The 16,536-nt window shown below is 40.4% G+C and overlaps 1 protein-coding gene and 1 pseudogene across 10 annotated transcripts in view; one reads left to right on the top strand and one right to left on the bottom strand.

Moving 5' to 3' along the window:
- The window catches only part of MARK1 (microtubule affinity regulating kinase 1), a 116,443-nt gene that overhangs the window by 90,553 nt on the left and 9,354 nt on the right, over positions 1-16,536 (bottom strand). The gene's annotated exons all lie outside the window — the stretch shown is intronic.
- LOC102750489 (large ribosomal subunit protein uL29 pseudogene) lies at positions 15,280-15,631 on the top strand (annotated as a pseudogene).

Genomic DNA, 16,536 nt, shown 5'->3' with positions numbered 1-16,536 from the left:
TAATGATGTAATGTATGGGGATTAACATAAGAATAAAAAAAAAATAAGAAAAAAAAAAATAAAGAGGGCACGTTCTGCAAAAAAAAAAAAAAAGACTATATATTTCATTTCTAGAATTTCTATATAGCTCTCTCATTAGCTTATTTCTTTGCATGTGTTCATCATGATTTTTATTCCTGACTTAAAAATTATCTTAAACAAATTTACATTCAGATTGTCCCATTATTTCCACTTCTTGGGGTGTTAGTTCTCTGTTTCTTTGCATTTATTAACTCTCCACAAAGATGGTTAGTTTCCTCATGTAGTCCGTAAAATTTTGTGTGTGTGACAGTCCTATGAGCTACAGATTTTGAAAGTAATTCTACTAAGCATTTTTTCATTTGTATCTACCAGAGTCTGCCAAAGATATGAAACTATTTTTATGTTAATTTCTGTATGGGGTTTCCACTCCACATATAGCAGAGTTGTTTGATTTCTTTAAAATAACCTTTTCCCCTTAAAACTTCAGGCATTAGGTAGATGGCAGCTCCCTCAACCAGGAGTAATAGTTTTTCAGAGATATAGTAGATATAGGAGGTTATATTCAGATTTTCTTTCTACTTTGAGTTTGCAATTCCAATGGATTTTTATTCATTCAGAAAAACTCCATTCATTTAGAGAAAAAAAATCTCCAATGTGCTATCTAAACAAATTGTACAATATTACTTCCTTGCAAGAGTAGTTATTAAAAGCTGCAACCTTCTAAACGCACATCACCAGTTAACATCCTGGTCAAAAAGAGCTCAGATCATCAGAAGCCAGGAATATCCTTGTCATGTGTTGGTCACACACTGAGTCACATGTTAACCCTTGCAAGTCTGCTGTGTTGTGCAACTTCGGGGTGCACCTTATACGTCCTAATCCATGTGAACGGTGCTCCTGGACTTGAACATAGCCACACTTAGTGGCCCTGATCTCAGCTATGCCAAATGAGTAATAAACTGAGGCAGTAATTGATATGAGTGTATATAAGCAACATAGATCAGTTTGAAAAGTCAAATTACCCATGGTCAACATGAGTAACACGTCTCTGTGCTCAATATAACTGGTGGTTTGGTACTGTCAACTTAGCTAAGCAGCAATGTTTCCCCCAAATTACCTTCCCAAAATGGTTCTGAGTTACTGGCCATGAGAAATCTGTGAAGATCTGGAAAGTAGAAACGTTATGCTCTGGGTCTAGGTCAGGTGCTTTTGCAGCTCCCACTGTGACTTAAATCAAAATATAGTCATAGTCCCTCAAACAGTTCCCAGCCTGGAGTTAGTTCAAAAGGCCCAGAGACCCTTGAATGAAGGGTCTAAAAAGACAATCCTAGTTACCCCAAAATGCATACTGTAAATCCTCCTCCTAGCTCTCCCCCAAAGGGAACAGTGACAATCTACTAGAGTGACTACACATTGGAGGATGTGGGGGAAAAAATCCAAACTGTCCCCAAACTAACAAAAATTCCTCGAGACCCAAAACTCCACTCTGTTTGGGGCGCCTGGGTGGCTCAGTTGGTTAAGCGACTGCCTTCGGCTCAGGTCATGATCCTAGAGTCCCGGGATCGAGTCCCACATCGGGCTCCCTGCTCGGCAGGGAGTCTGCTTCTCCCTCTGACCCTCCCCCCTCTCATGTGCTTGCTCTCTCTCATTCTCTCTCTCTCAAATGAATAAATAAAATCTTTAAAAAAAAAAAAAAAAAAAACTCCACTCTGTTAAACCAGTCAGAGCAGGAGCTTAAGGAAATCAGACGATCAATGAACTTGTGGACTGGGCCCATCTCACAGTGGAAACAGCGGGTCCCCTAAATCCATCCTGTGGTTACTTCCTCAGTTCTGGAATACACAGTTGGAATTTACATACTCAGCACCTGCCAGAACCTAAACTCTGGTTCCCTAGTCTGAATGAATAGAAGGGCTAACATGCCAGGAAAGAGCAGGTAGAAGAGATCAGAACTACATGGTCTTAGTAGAATAGTAAACCAAAAGCAATCCTGCCTCACGAAGGGACTGCATAGATGAGTGCCACCATAAAGATGCAGTGATGCCAATTCCCAGTCTCCATTCAACTCATCTCTCCGACCTGTGCAGAAGACAGATAAATCTCAGAAAATGACAGTAAGTTATCAAAATTTAATCAGCTGGTAATTCCAACTACAACTGCTACTCTTGATATGGTTTCCTTGCTGGGTCAAATGAATGAAACCTTGGCACATCACTGACCGGGGCCGGGGGGGGGATGCATTTTCTCTCTACTTGTTAGTAAAGAACATTTGAAGCAGTTCACAGCCTCTTCACTATGCCACTGCAGGGTGCTTCAAAATTCCAGCCTAGGACATCATCTAGTCCAGGGCCTCTCATCTCAGCACCACTGACAATTGGGGACAGATAACCCCTCGTTGCAGGGGGCTGTTCTGTGCATGATGGGGTGCTTAACAGCACTCCATGCCTCTATACACCAGATGCCTGCCCCAGATTGGTGATACCAAAAATGTCTCCAGACATTGCTGAATGTCCTCTGGGAGGCAAAAGTGCCCCCAGTTGAGAACCACTGACCTAGTGTGTGGGGACTTTCATCACCTATCCTTCCACAGGACATCACACTGGTCTATTATGTTGATAATATTATGCTGCCTGGATTAGCTAAGCAGGAAGTTAACAACTACTCGAGACACCTTGGTAAGATACATGTGTGCCAAAGGGTAGGCAATAAATCCCACAAAAATTCAGGGGTCTGCCTCCTCAGTGAAATTCCTAAGAATCTAATAGTCTGGGATCTGTTGAGATCTGAGTGAAGAACAAATTGCTGCATCTGGTCCCTCTAACACCTAAAAGAGGAGACACCATGGATATGAATTTTGAAAGTAAAATATACTTCATCACCAGCATAAATAACCTGAAAGCTTGCCAGTTTTCTAATAGGGGCCAGAAAAATAGGGTCTAGGGCTGTCAACAAGCTACTCTACCACTGGAACCCAGAAAACTCACTGGTGCTTAAAGACTGGGGTACAGAGAAATCAAGTACTGAGCCTTTGGTGGACCCCAACATGTGACTCACAAGGCAAACTTTCAACATTTTGGAGCAAAGCTATGCCATCCTCTGTAGATAACCATTCTCTTTGGGGGAACCTTCTGGCTTGCCATGGGGAGGCAAGTTTCCACTCAATGTGAGCTTCCCATTAGGACCTGGGTGTTGTCTGATATCATTAAGCCAATAAAACCTGGGCTCACACAGCAACATTCCACCATCAAATGGAAGTGACATCACATATGAGAGAGGCTTGAGCAAGTCCTGAAGGTACAAGGCCAGTTGCACGTGATCCACATTCCTGCTACGTTGCTTATTTTGTCTACATCCGTATCTGTGGACTCCCGAGGAGACCTGTTGATAAATGTACTAAAAACTTCCGGCCCAGGTTCCAGCTGGTTCTGCACGATACACTGGCACCGCGCAGGAGGTGAACCAACGCAGGAGGGACCACGGGCAGCACCACAGCCCAACTCTGGGCAGCACGGAAGGAACTGGGGCAAACAGAAAATCCCCCAGGGGGTGGAACGTTAAGCAGTGCACCTGGTTGTTCATTTTGCCTACAAAGAGAGTGTCAAGTATGGATCTACAGAGCTTCACAGACTGGCGCTCATGGCTTGGCTGAATGATCAAGGACTGAGAAGGAACAGGATTTGAAAATTCATGACAAGGAAGAAGAATGTGAATAGGTCTCCCTGAATGAGCACAGCATGCGGCGATGGCTGTGTCCCGTGTGAATACTCACCAGAGATGACTCATGCTAAAGATATTGGCCTCTTTCTCCTGCCACCCATCTTCCTAGCAACATGGACTAACACTCACCAAAGCTAATCTGCCAACTGCAGAGAATAATATTGAGCTCCCCCAATGACACGCCAATTCCCAGGAGGAGCGGCTGAAGTTAGCCAGTTACCTGGTGGCAGGCTGATTAAATAAGACTACTTTCATCACAGAAGGGGCAGTGTTTTTGATCTCACTGGAATAAACACGTGCTGCACTTACAGCATACATTTCCACCACGTGATATTCCACACAGCATTGCTTCTAAGCAAGGAACTAGTTTTATAGGAAATGAAGCATGGCAATGGGCTCACGCCTGAAGAATTCACTGTTCGTATTATATCCCTAATACCCCGAAGCAGCTGACTTGAGAAACCAGTGGAATGGCCTTTTAAAGATTCTGTTATGATGCCCCCTGGGTAATAACACCTTGCAGAGCTGGGATAACATCTTCCAGGATGCAATACGTACTCTGAATGGGTGACTAATACAGAGGACTATTTCTCCCATAGCCGGGATTCAGAGGTCCAGGAATCAAAAGATAGAAATTGGAGTAGTTCCTCTCCCTGTCACCCTTAGGGATCCATCAGAAAATTTTTTTCTTTCTACTCTCTGCAACTTTGTGTTCTGCTAGCATAGAAGTCTTAGTACCTAAGACAGGAATGTTTCCACCAGGTGTCACAGCAATGGTCCATTACATTGCAAGTTGAGACTGCTTCATGGCAGTGAATCAGTAGGCAAAGAAGAGGGTTATTATACTGGCTAGGGTGAATGATCCCGACTAGCCAGAGGAAATTGAGTTGCTATTACATAATGGCTTTAAGGAGGAATATGTTTAAATGCAGGAGATCCTCTGGGGTACCTCTTATTACTCCCTTGTCCTGAGACAAGTCAATGGAAAATTACAATAACCCAACAGAGGCATGATTTCTGATGGCCCAGACTCTTCAGGAATCAAGTTTGGGGCTACCTCACCAGGCAAGGAATTATAATCACTCAGGTGTTTGCTGAAGGCAAAGGGAACATGGAATTAGGAGAAGGTAATTATAAATACCATCTGTAACCACATGACCAGTTGCAGAAACAAGGACTGTAATATTTAGGAGTATCTCTTATTTTGGTATGAATATATTTGTGTATAAATTAACCAATTCTTTCTTTTAATGCTCTTTCCCCATTTCCATGTCACCTAATATTAAAGTGTTAATATTAGATAACTTTGTATTTCAATACTGAGATTACAAGACATAAAAACAAGAGTGTGACTCAGAAGACAAATGAACATCACCCAGAGATGGATAAAGGGACTTCATATTTTCTTTTGAGGAGAGGGTTAGCATATTTTTGGTATACCTAGGACGGCTGCACCATATTAGGCAAAAGCATAAGCTTGCTATTATCTTCATTTGGAAGTTAACCATGGTTACAAGAAGTGTGGCAAATCCCATACTTAAAAGGGATGGCCAAGGTGACATGGGGTACGCTGTGATGACTTCTGGTATGTGAGTTTAGCTAAGCTGGAACTGCGTTTCCCAAAAGTCCTTTCCCTCTAAGGTCCTGGGTTAATACTGGACACAAGAGACACGTGCACAAGATCTGGAAGGCAGAGCTAAGACAGTGGCCACTGATAGGCTCTGAAGGTCAGTGCCGAGCCAGACACAGCCAGAGCTCATCCTAGTACAGATGATCTGCGGGCACGTCTTGTGAGCATGGCGCAGGAGTCAGGCTGCGTAGCTCTCCAACTCCCGCTGGAGCACCTGCCTGGGCTCATGGGAATCCCGGTCCAGGTGCTCAGGCAACTCTGTGACGAAGGGCATCAGCTTATCCTGCAGGTCACCACCTCAGAGCTTGGAAAGCAGCGAGAGAGAAACGCGTTCCCTTTTGTCCTCACAGACTCCAGAGTCCTGTTCTCTCCCACCTCTCGTTCATCGTTTCTTTCTGACGGATGGTGCTGTGGGTTTCAGCCTCTTAATACCAGACTCCAAAGCAGCAACCACATACAGAATACTAAACCACTGTGTAACTTTAATCCCACAGTAAAAGCCTTAATCTAGACAGCTCACAGGATTCCGCTTCCCCAGCTGAACTCAGATGTAATAATATAGGTAAAACTGCAATGTTCTTCCTTTTAAAAGTATATGAACATGGGACTTGTATTTCTAATTTAACTATTATGGAAACTTGACTAAGGTGAAATTAAGTCCCCTGAGTAAAAAAAGACCTATCAAGTATTATTTTTAGAAAGATGAAGAGAAATGTATTTCTTTAAAAGAAAAGGAGGACAAACACAGAATTAGAAGAACTTTTCACAAATCCACCAAAACCTTGCTCAACAAGTTATTTTCTGTAACTTCTAAGGGGCAAAAATATAAGCACTATGATTCAGAAAAGACAAAAGAAGACATTATATTCCAGCATACACAATGGCATTATCAAAATTATCTTCAACATGTAAACGCCTGATTTAAGACTTGTCTTTATATTTGGGTTCAGTAAATTCAATGCAGTCTCAAGAGAGAGACTCCATTAGCATGTTTAAAGCAGTAATCAATCCAAGTATATTTGTCCTCAGCCTGAAGAATGAATGTACTGACATGAAGAAAATGGTGAGCATGGGAAAAAGGGAACCCCCAAGAATGTGAGTTTAGTTGTGCATTTTATGACCACGGGGTAGGAAAAAGAATACATCCCCAGGCGCAAATGTGAATTTCCTCATCATCCTGGTTTTTTGATTCTTTGTTTCCTTGGTACCGTCACTGAACACTTGCTATTGCAAAGTATGTAATATGTACACCTGGTAACTGAAAACCAACAACCCACCCAACCAGGTGTGTATTATTCTCATTTTATGGGTAAGGAAATGTGCCCACTGTTATATACCTTATAAATGACTAAGCTGGGAATAAATTAACCCCAGGGATATCCTGTCTACAAGCTGGTCCTCTTAAACATTACACAACCCTACAGGTATGTCTGTTCGCACTGAGAACACCAATGTCACTACACACCTATCCTCTTCGGCACCCTGCTCTGATACCTTGTTCACTGAGCCACCTGCAGATAATCTGGCTTCCCACCTGGCTTTCTTACATGAATACAAGCATTCTAGCAAACCAGGAAGTTATACCTCACACTGTACATTTATAATTTTAATAATTTTTAGTATAAAAAGGAATATAAATCCATGATTTAAAATACAGAAATTTAAAAAAATTAAAATCATGTATATCCAGCAACCCTGAGGTAAACACTTAAAACTCTGGCATATTTACTCCCTTTATCTCAATGTCCTACTACCACCATCACCACGACTACTAACAGCAGCAGCAGAAGCAGCTAACACTTACATACCTTCTACTAGGTGCCAGGCACTATTCTAAGGGCATTAGACATGCTCAATCATTTAAACCTCACAACAACCCAAAAGGTAGGCACTGTTGTTATTACATTTTACAGATAAAGAATAAAGAAAGAAAATGAGTGGCTTCCCAAGATCACAGAGCTCATAAATGGCAGAGCTAGGACTAGAACCCACATAGTCTAACTCCAGAGCACATACCCATAACCTAGAAGTTCTACTGCCTTTACATCTGAATTGGGGATACAAGGGGCAATCACTCCCCTTCAGGAGGTAGACAGGGAGCCACTGAGCCTGTATTTTATTTCTAGAGGCATTCCTTCCTGAGATACTCCCCTACCCGCCCCCCCCCCCAAGAACCTCCTCTGGGAGGTCTCTCACTACTGCTTGCCAGAAGATATTATGAGCTAACACAACTGAGTCCCCAGGGGATAAAAAGAAAACATGTGCTTAAATTATATCTAAAAATACGGTATTAAATTCTTTCAGAACTTCCTAGTTCTTTCACTCTCACGAGTACAAAAAACCTAACAGCAAACTCATGCCAGAAATTACAATGGATGTTTGTTCTTTAAATCATTAGATTTTATTTAATTTAACACTCTAGTAGTCAAAGCTTTATTCTGAGACCTTCAGGTTCTGATATATTTAGTAAATCTAACAAAATCTAGTAATTTTTCCCTAACATAAGCTAATAATCATATCACCTTAAATGTCAATACACTTTCTGCATAAATTTTTTAAAGTACAATAAAAATTTAACTGATGACTTTAGGTTATAAACATGAATGCCAGGGATGAAAGGAAATCTCTCTGCAAAACACCTCAGATGTTCATAAAAAAAATGACCAGAATGTAAAAAGCAAATACTGTATCTACACCTCAGATTCTTTTTTTTTCTTTTTAAAGATTTTATTTATTTATTTGACAGAGAGAGACATAGTGAGAGAGGGAACACAAGCAGGGGGAGTGGGAGAGGGAGAAGCAGGCTTCCCGCCGAGCAGAGAGCCCTATGCGGGGCTTGATCCCAGGACCCTGGGATGATGACCTGAGCCGAAGGCAGACGCTTAATGACTGAGCCACCCAGGCGCCCCTGCACTTCAGATTCTTAAAAGTACTTCAAAATTTTCCAGAGAATGAGTGAATCTTAATTGTATATATTTACTAAACACCCATCAAGCAGCTACTACGTGCACAGCACCGTGCTAAAGTACTTCAAGTATTTTACTGACATTTTCTTGCTGTTTTTTATATAACACAGCAAACAGTTCTGAAAACTTCTGAAAGCCAATTATGCCAGACACTGCGGCTGGACTGATATGGGAATCAGTACCCAGGTTCCTAGTTTCAAGCAGTTTGCAGCATTATACGTGGGACAGGGTTTAAGGAAATCACAGTACAGTTTGAAAGTACTGTCATAAAGCACATGGGAGATAGAACCAGAAACATGATAAATAATTCACTTGTGGCAGAACAGAGAACAGAGTCTCCTTCCCGACATACTCTTCCCTCCCCTTGATTTCTCTCCTTGCCTGGAAAGGAAGGGAAAAGAGAAAGGCAGAGGTAATCAACCACCCAAGCGGGTACCAACCTTCTCTCCTCAAGGCTTCCCTACTTAGCATGTCCTTTGGGCGGTCATGCTTAAGAATTTACTGAACAGTTACTTCCTTATTTCCCCAGGTTACACAAGTGGCCACTAGTACATAACTTACTTCCCTCTAGTTTTTGGTACTTAAGCAGAAATCAGAAAGAATTTAGAGTGACCAGAAGGATCAGTGGCATGACTTAGTAGTGCTGTTCAGGTAATAAATCATCTCTATAGAAAAGAGCACTACAGGTTTATAGATAAGCACCAAAATGAGATGGACCAGTAAGCATCAGAAGAAACAAAGAGAGGTTAAAAGACTGACCCCAGCTAAACCGGCGAAATAATCATCCCCCTCAGGTCAACTGTAGTCACCACGTCTATCAAAATCACAGACAGGACACCATGAAAGAATAATGAATTACCAACCCCAGCCTTTGCTAAATCCCTGTCCTAGTCCCTTTATGTCACACTATCCTTCTGCCCTAAGTCTGGAGAGGCTCTACTTTCTGATCTACTAATACTCTTATGGTTACTGTGGGCTTCTCTCACCTTACTCCCAATACATACTATCACAGTAAAATGTGTTCAGGATTTCATTATGAAACATGAATTTTTCCTTAACTGGTGTTAAAAAGAAATAATTATTCTGACACTTGCTAAATGGTAAGAAAGGCTTTATTCAAGATTATTGCACCAGGGGTATTGCGATAGGGGAGAGAGATCAGTTCTGAATACAGTAAAAACAGCTGGGGATTCAGAGCCGAGGCGAGTGGATGGAAAATTACTAAGACGAGACCTCAGGGTCATGGGACTCCTGCTAAACTGGTCTAAGAGGGTGCTTGCTGAAGGCAGGCCAACAACTTTGACATCAAGCTGGGGGGATGAGGAACTTGATTAGATAGCTGGGGTGGTCAGAGATCAAGGGTGGGAGGATTCTCACTTAAGTGACTTAGCAGAATTCCTTGCTAAGACTGGGCTGTGCAGGCCCTGCAAGGACAGGGCAGACATGAAGGCCAAATCAAAACCTAGTTGAGAACAAGGCTCAGAGGAACCTACCTGAAGTCTGGTTCAAGGAGTGAGTCTTAGTCACTGGCACTGGCATCTCCCCTTTACTAAACCCTTTTCCGGTATACCAAATCAAGTTTTAAAAATACCAGATTCAAAGCGCTTTCATGGATCTTGAGAATGCAGGTCGCAAAATTAAAAAAAAAAAAAATTAGAGATTTTATTTTTAAGTAGTCTCCGCACCCAATTTGGGGCTTGAACTCACCATCCCAAGATCAAGAGTCACATATTCTACCAACTGAGCCAGCCAGCGCCCGAGGTCACTAAATTTAAAAACTAGTATGTTTCTAAAACACTTAAGCATACACAGAATACAAATCTAATTATGTTGGACCTTTACTTAAGTCACCCAAGGGCTACCACGGCCCCACGACCAGTTCTTGCTGAGACACGCAAAGCCCTGGCTAGTCTCCTGCCTGGTCCTCTCACTGCCCGCTCCCCTAGGCTACCACCCCCTCCTCTCAACAGCACACTCAGGGCCTCTGTGCTTAATGCTCCTTCAGCCCAGTATTCTCTTCTCCTTTCCACAGAGCCACCTGGCAAAGCAGGACTTATCTTTCAAGCCTTAGTTCAAAGGCCATGAACCTTTCTTGAGTGCTCCCTTCCCCCCTCCCCCCCTTCTTTATTCTGTGTCCTGATCACTCAGATGACAAGAACTGTAACTTTCTACTGCACTTGTTTGTCTCTGTGTCTATCTCCCCGTCAGGCTCTGAGTCCCTCCAAGGCAGGAACAGGTTTCATTTGCCTTTGTATCCCCTTTCGTCTCCAGTTGAGATGAAATAAGTAAGAAAGGAAATAAAAGCAAACCCTCTTCTGAAATCGTGAAAGTAGCACTGTTGATCCCCAAACGAAAGGTAGGCATGCTTTAAAGATTTAAAATAAACCTATCACCATATCCTTTACAGGTAGTTCATTAAAACTTTGGATTGTGTCTCAGCTTCCGATTTGTTTACAACCTGAACTAAACGGATACAGTGGTCAAAATAGTATTAAATAATACTTTCTCAGAAGAACGCGCACTATACAGTGGACTCCTTTATTTTGCTGGCACCACCTCCCCCAATATGGTTAACCACATAGAGCTGAGAGAAGGAAGAACATGAAATTCCTCATTACCTCCTTCCTCAGTCTTACACCTACAAACTCCACACACGTGTACCTTATTACCTCCGAGACAGACAATTCCCTATTTTTTCCTACTGCTGTCATCATCTCCTGAAAGGACTGATTCATCACTTCTCCCACCCCACTTTCTATAACATAACCAGCAACCGTAATGCCTTTTTTCATTTTAGCCAAAAGATGAGATTATAACGCAATCATGATCATCATCACATAAATCAGTGTTTTTTCCAAAGCCTATCAGTGAACACCAGCATCAGAATAATGGAGAGGTTAAAGAAGAGAGATTTCTGGATCTCACCCTAGAGAAACTGAGTATGTACAGAGTGGAACAGAGCAGGGGTCAGGGAGTGTGAATTGGAAATGATCTCCCAAGCTGGCTCATAAAGTCACTAGAGAATAAATGAATAAACTAGTCCTTGATTTATTAAATTGCTGAGTGCCAAAAATATGCCAAATGCTATGGGAGGTAATACAGGATATACAGAAATAATACTGGAAGTAGTCCCTGACCTCAAAGTATTTTCAATTTACTTAGGAAGAAAAAGTTGACTCAGAGAATTCTAGAACAATGCTAGACTCTATTGTATAGAATGGTCTCCAAACTTTAGATCAAGTACCCTATCTTTAAAAGCTTTAACTATGGGCTACTATAGGAATATTGACAAAAATTACACATGTATTACATTAAAACATATAATATTGAAAAGATAAAATTTTTGGAAACATATTAAACTTCAATGGTACAAACTTTTCAGTGATTAAACTTTATGTAATATTAATATGTATCTTGATTTTTAATATCTTGGCTTAACAATTCGTGATACTAAGATCTGAAGGGCTGATTGTAAGTTCAGTTTATGTTGACACTTGACTTCAATGACTGTATTCATATTTCAATCCATCTACCATTTATGCAAAAATTTTTTATAAAAGTCATGTTAGGAGGCACCTTCCTGAGGACAATCAGCACTTTTTGAAAACTAATCATTTTAATAACTATAACAAATGGTTTCCAAAATCTACTAAGATTTTTGATCTAGAAGATTTATAAACAAGTTAGAAAACTGTCCACATTTTTAAGTGTGCAGATGAGAAATTCAGAAATGACATGTAATTTAGGGTAGTAAAATCACATAAGTATGGACACTTCTGAACGTTTCCATTTGGAAACAAAACCATTTCCAAAGAGTTTATTCTGGTCTTTCTGTAGTATAGTAGGCAAGATAATGTGAAGGGTTCTCCAAGATAAAACATATTTAAAGTGTACTGCTGGGCTTGAAGAGAAACATCCAAGGGAAAAATAAATAAACATTTAAAAACTCCAGCTAAAAGCAGCTACAAAATCCAGCACTGCCCTGGGGTCCAAATATTAAGCTTTGGACTCACTACAAGGTTGGAGAACATAAAACTCCTTCATTGACCTAGGACCCTTTTAGGAGACTAGAATATCCCAGGTCAGGGGCTTCTGGCTAGCTCAGTCAGTAAAGTGTGCAACTCTTGATCTTGGGCTTGTAAATTCGAGCCCCACATGGGGAGTAGAGATGACTTAAAAATAAATCCTTTAAAAAAGGTTCCAGGTCAGTAGGAGTAAAACAAAGCCTCTCTAGAGGAAGTTGTCCTCAATTTAGACCCCCAAGTTTCACAAGATAAAAATCAGGCAAATATAAGTTCATTCACAAAGACCAGCAAATACAGAAACAAACAAGCCACAGTGGATGAGAATCAACAGACACAAACAGTAAAGCTAAAGCCCCAGGGACTTCATATAATGGAATTTCCAGATATAGGAAGTATATAACTATATGTCAAATGTTTAAGGAAGTGAGGATGAAATCACAAAAATAAACAAAAACCAAGAGGCTATAAAATAGGTCAGACTGGTTTGAGGGAAAAATACTGAGAACTTTTAGAAATGAAAAATAAAATTCATGAAGTTAAAAATTCAACAATGGAAAAAGAGAAGAGTGGAGCATGCATCCAACACACTGCTAGTTTCTGTCCAGCTCAACACAGGGTGCTGATGGGAACCAGCATTCACTAGGTGCCTGGGGTATGCTGAGAACAAAACATGTGCTGCTCCTTTAGAGGAACCACAGTACAGGAGACAGACACCAGAGGGAGTAAGAGATCACAGCTCATAAAAAACAAACAAACAACAAAACAAAACAAAAAAACCCAGGAAATCCCTCTAATCAGGTATCTACATGCTCACGTCCAGAAAAGACACATCTACAGAAAAGGTTTGAGAGCCCTGAGAATCTCCAGCTGCACTGAATGGTGACAATCTCTCCATGTATGAAGCCAGCCTAGAAAGACTGGGAGAGGTACCAATTTTTTTATGTGTGGATACCAACAGAGAGTTATAAGGAACACAAAGAAACAGGAGAGAATGGCCCAGTCAAGGGAAGACAATAAATTTCCAAAACCAACCCTAAAGAAACAGAAGTATATGTAGTACCTGGCAAAGAATTCAAATGATTGACATAAAGATGCTCAATGAGATCATGAAATGATACAGGAGCAAAATGAGAATTTCAGCAAAGAAACCAAAAATATTAAAAACAACCAAACAGAAATTTTAGAGCTCAATTTAAGAATGCAGTAATTCATTAGGGAGGTTCAATGACAGGCTTGATCAAGCAGGAAAAAGAATGAGCAATTCTGAACATTTGTTTGAAACTATCCAGTCACAGGAACAACAAAAACAAAACAACGAAAGAAAGAAAGAAAGAAAGAAAGCCATCAAAAAAATCAATATATGCATTATGGGAGTCCCGGGGTGGGGGGGGGGGAGAGAAAGGGAAAGTTTTGTGTTTTTTTTTTTTAATGAAAAGTTCCTAAATATGAGGAAGGAAATGGACATCCAGATTTCCAGATTCAAGAAACCCAACAGAAGTTAAATAGGATGAATCCAAAACAGGATGAACCCAAAAAAGTCTGTACCCAAACACATAATCAAATAGTCAAAGGTCAAAGACAAAGAATTTTGAAAGCAGCAAGATAAATTACTTGTCATGTACAAAGGAACCCTCATAAACTTATTAGCAGATTTCTCAGCAGAAAACTTGTAGACCAGGAAAGAGTGCAAATATTCGAACTGCTGTGGGGGGGAGGGGGGGGTACTTGCCTGCCAAGAATGCTATATCCAGCAAAACTACCTTTCAAAAATGAATAAAAGCTTTCACAGATAAACAAAAGCTGAGAGAGTTCATCACCACTAGACCTGCCTTACAAGAAAATGCTTAAGGGAGTCATTCAAGCTAAACAAAAAGACACTAAACAGCCACAGGAAAGCATACAAAAATATAAACTTCACCAGTAATGGGAAATATATGTATACAAACACAGAATACTATAATAATGTAACAATGCTGTGTAAATCATTTTAATTCTGGTATATAAGTTTAAAAACCAAGTATTTATAAAACTGTAACTATAAAATGTTAATGGATATACAACACAAAAAAATGTAATTTGTGATAACAACAATATAGAGCGTGAGGAAGGAAGAAGTAAAAGCAGAATTTTTGTATGAGATTGAAGTTAAGCTGCTATCAGCTTAAAACAGGTTTGTTATAATTGTAAAATGTTTCATACCTAGAGAAGATACACAAAAAAAATTAAAAAGAAATCAAAGCATGTCACTATAAAAAAAAAAATCAACAAAACACATAGGAAGACAGCAAGAGATGTTAAGAAACACAAAAGAACTATAAGCCCGAGAGAAAACAAATAGGAACATTATATAATGATAAAAAGGTCAACTGGCCAGGAAGATATAACATTTGAAAATATTTAAAGACCCAAATCACAGCACGTAAAATGTATGAAGCAAAGAATGATAGAAATGAAGGGAGAAACAGACAGCAACACAGTAACAATAGAAAATTTCACCACCCCATTTTCAATAATGGGTAGAATGTCCAGACAGATATCAAGAAGAAAACCGAAGACTTGAACAATGCTATAGACTAAATGTTCCTCACAGACATATTTAGAACATTTCACCGAACAGCAACAGAACACATTTTTATCAAATGTATACAGATATTCTTCAGGATGGGGCACATGTTAGGTCACAAAATCTTACAAATTTAATAATGCTGAGATCATACCGAGTATCTTATCCAAACTAACGGTATGCAACTAGAAATCAGTAACAGAAGAAAACTGGAAAATATGTGAAAATTAAGCAACATATTCTCAAATAACCACTGGGTCAGGAAGAAATCAAAACAGAAATTAGAAAATATCTTGAGACAAATGAAAACAATATACAGTCCTCTTTCCATCATCATCAGCAGCAGATTGTGCAGACATGGCCCAAATTAAGGCTCCAGACATTTGCAGCATCAAGGAGGAGGAGCTGCTTAAACAGCTGGAAGACCTGAAGGGGGAGCTGTCCCACCTGTGCATCGCCAAAGCGACAGGCAGCATGGCTTCCAAGCTGTCCAAGATCCGAGTAGTCCGCAAATCCACTGCCCACGTTCTCACCATCATCAACCCGACTCAGAAAGAGAACCTCGGAAATTCTACTAGGGTAAGAAGTACAAGCCCCTGGATCTGTGACCAAGAAGACATATGCCATGCACTTCTGGCTGAACAAGGAAGACGAAAACCTGAAGACCAAGAGGCAGCAGTGGAAGGAGTGGCTATACCCCCTGCGGTAGCACACAGCTAAGGCCTGAGCATCAGCATCAATAAAACACACACTCACACACACAACTGGGGGAGGGGGAAGAAAGAAAGAAAAGAATATATAAAAACTTACAGGATGCAGCAAAAGCAGGACTAAGTGGGAAGTTCATAGTAGTAAAAACATTAAAAAAAAAAAGAGCACTCTCAAAATCCACCCCAAGGAACCAGAAAAAAGAAAAACTTAAGCCTAAAATTAACAAAAGGAAACTGTAAAATTATAGTAGTAATAAATGAAGTAGAGATAAAAAAAAAATAGAAAAAAGTCAGGGCGCCTGGGTGGCTCAGTTGTTAAGCGTCTGCCTTCGGCTCAGGTCATGATCCCAGGGTCCTGGGATCGAGTCCCACATGGGGCTCCCTGCTCCGCGGGAAGCCTGCTTCTCCCTCTCCCACTCCCCCGGCTTGTGTTCCTACTCTCGCTATGTCTCTCTCTGTCAAATAAATAAATAAAAAATCTTTAAAAAAAAAAAAAAGAAAAAAGTCAATGAAGAGTTGGTTTTTTGAAAAAAAACAACAAATGAAAAAAATCTCTAGCTAGACTAAAAAAGAGAGAAGAACAAAATTAAAATAAAAAATGAAAGAGGAAACATTACAACTGATGCCACAGAACTAGAAAGGATAGTAAGAGACTACCTTAAGTAATTATATGTCAACAAATTGGCATCTTGGCACCTAGAAGAAATGGGGAAATTCCCATGAACATACAACCTCCCAAGACTGAACAGTGAAGAAAAAGAAAATCTGAACAGATGTAGTAAGGGGATTGAATCAGTAATCAAAAACTTTCCAACAAAGAAAAGCCCAGGACCAGATGGTTTTGGGTAAATTCTACCAAACATTTAAAGAAAAATAGGGGCACCTGGGTGGCTCAGTCAATTAA

This window comes from Leptonychotes weddellii, chromosome 6 (genome assembly GCF_054177405.1).
Source record: "Leptonychotes weddellii isolate Sample4059 chromosome 6, ASM5417740v2, whole genome shotgun sequence".
Taxonomy (NCBI): Eukaryota; Metazoa; Chordata; class Mammalia; order Carnivora; family Phocidae; genus Leptonychotes; species Leptonychotes weddellii.
This window is presented reverse-complemented; position numbering and strand designations above follow the sequence as displayed.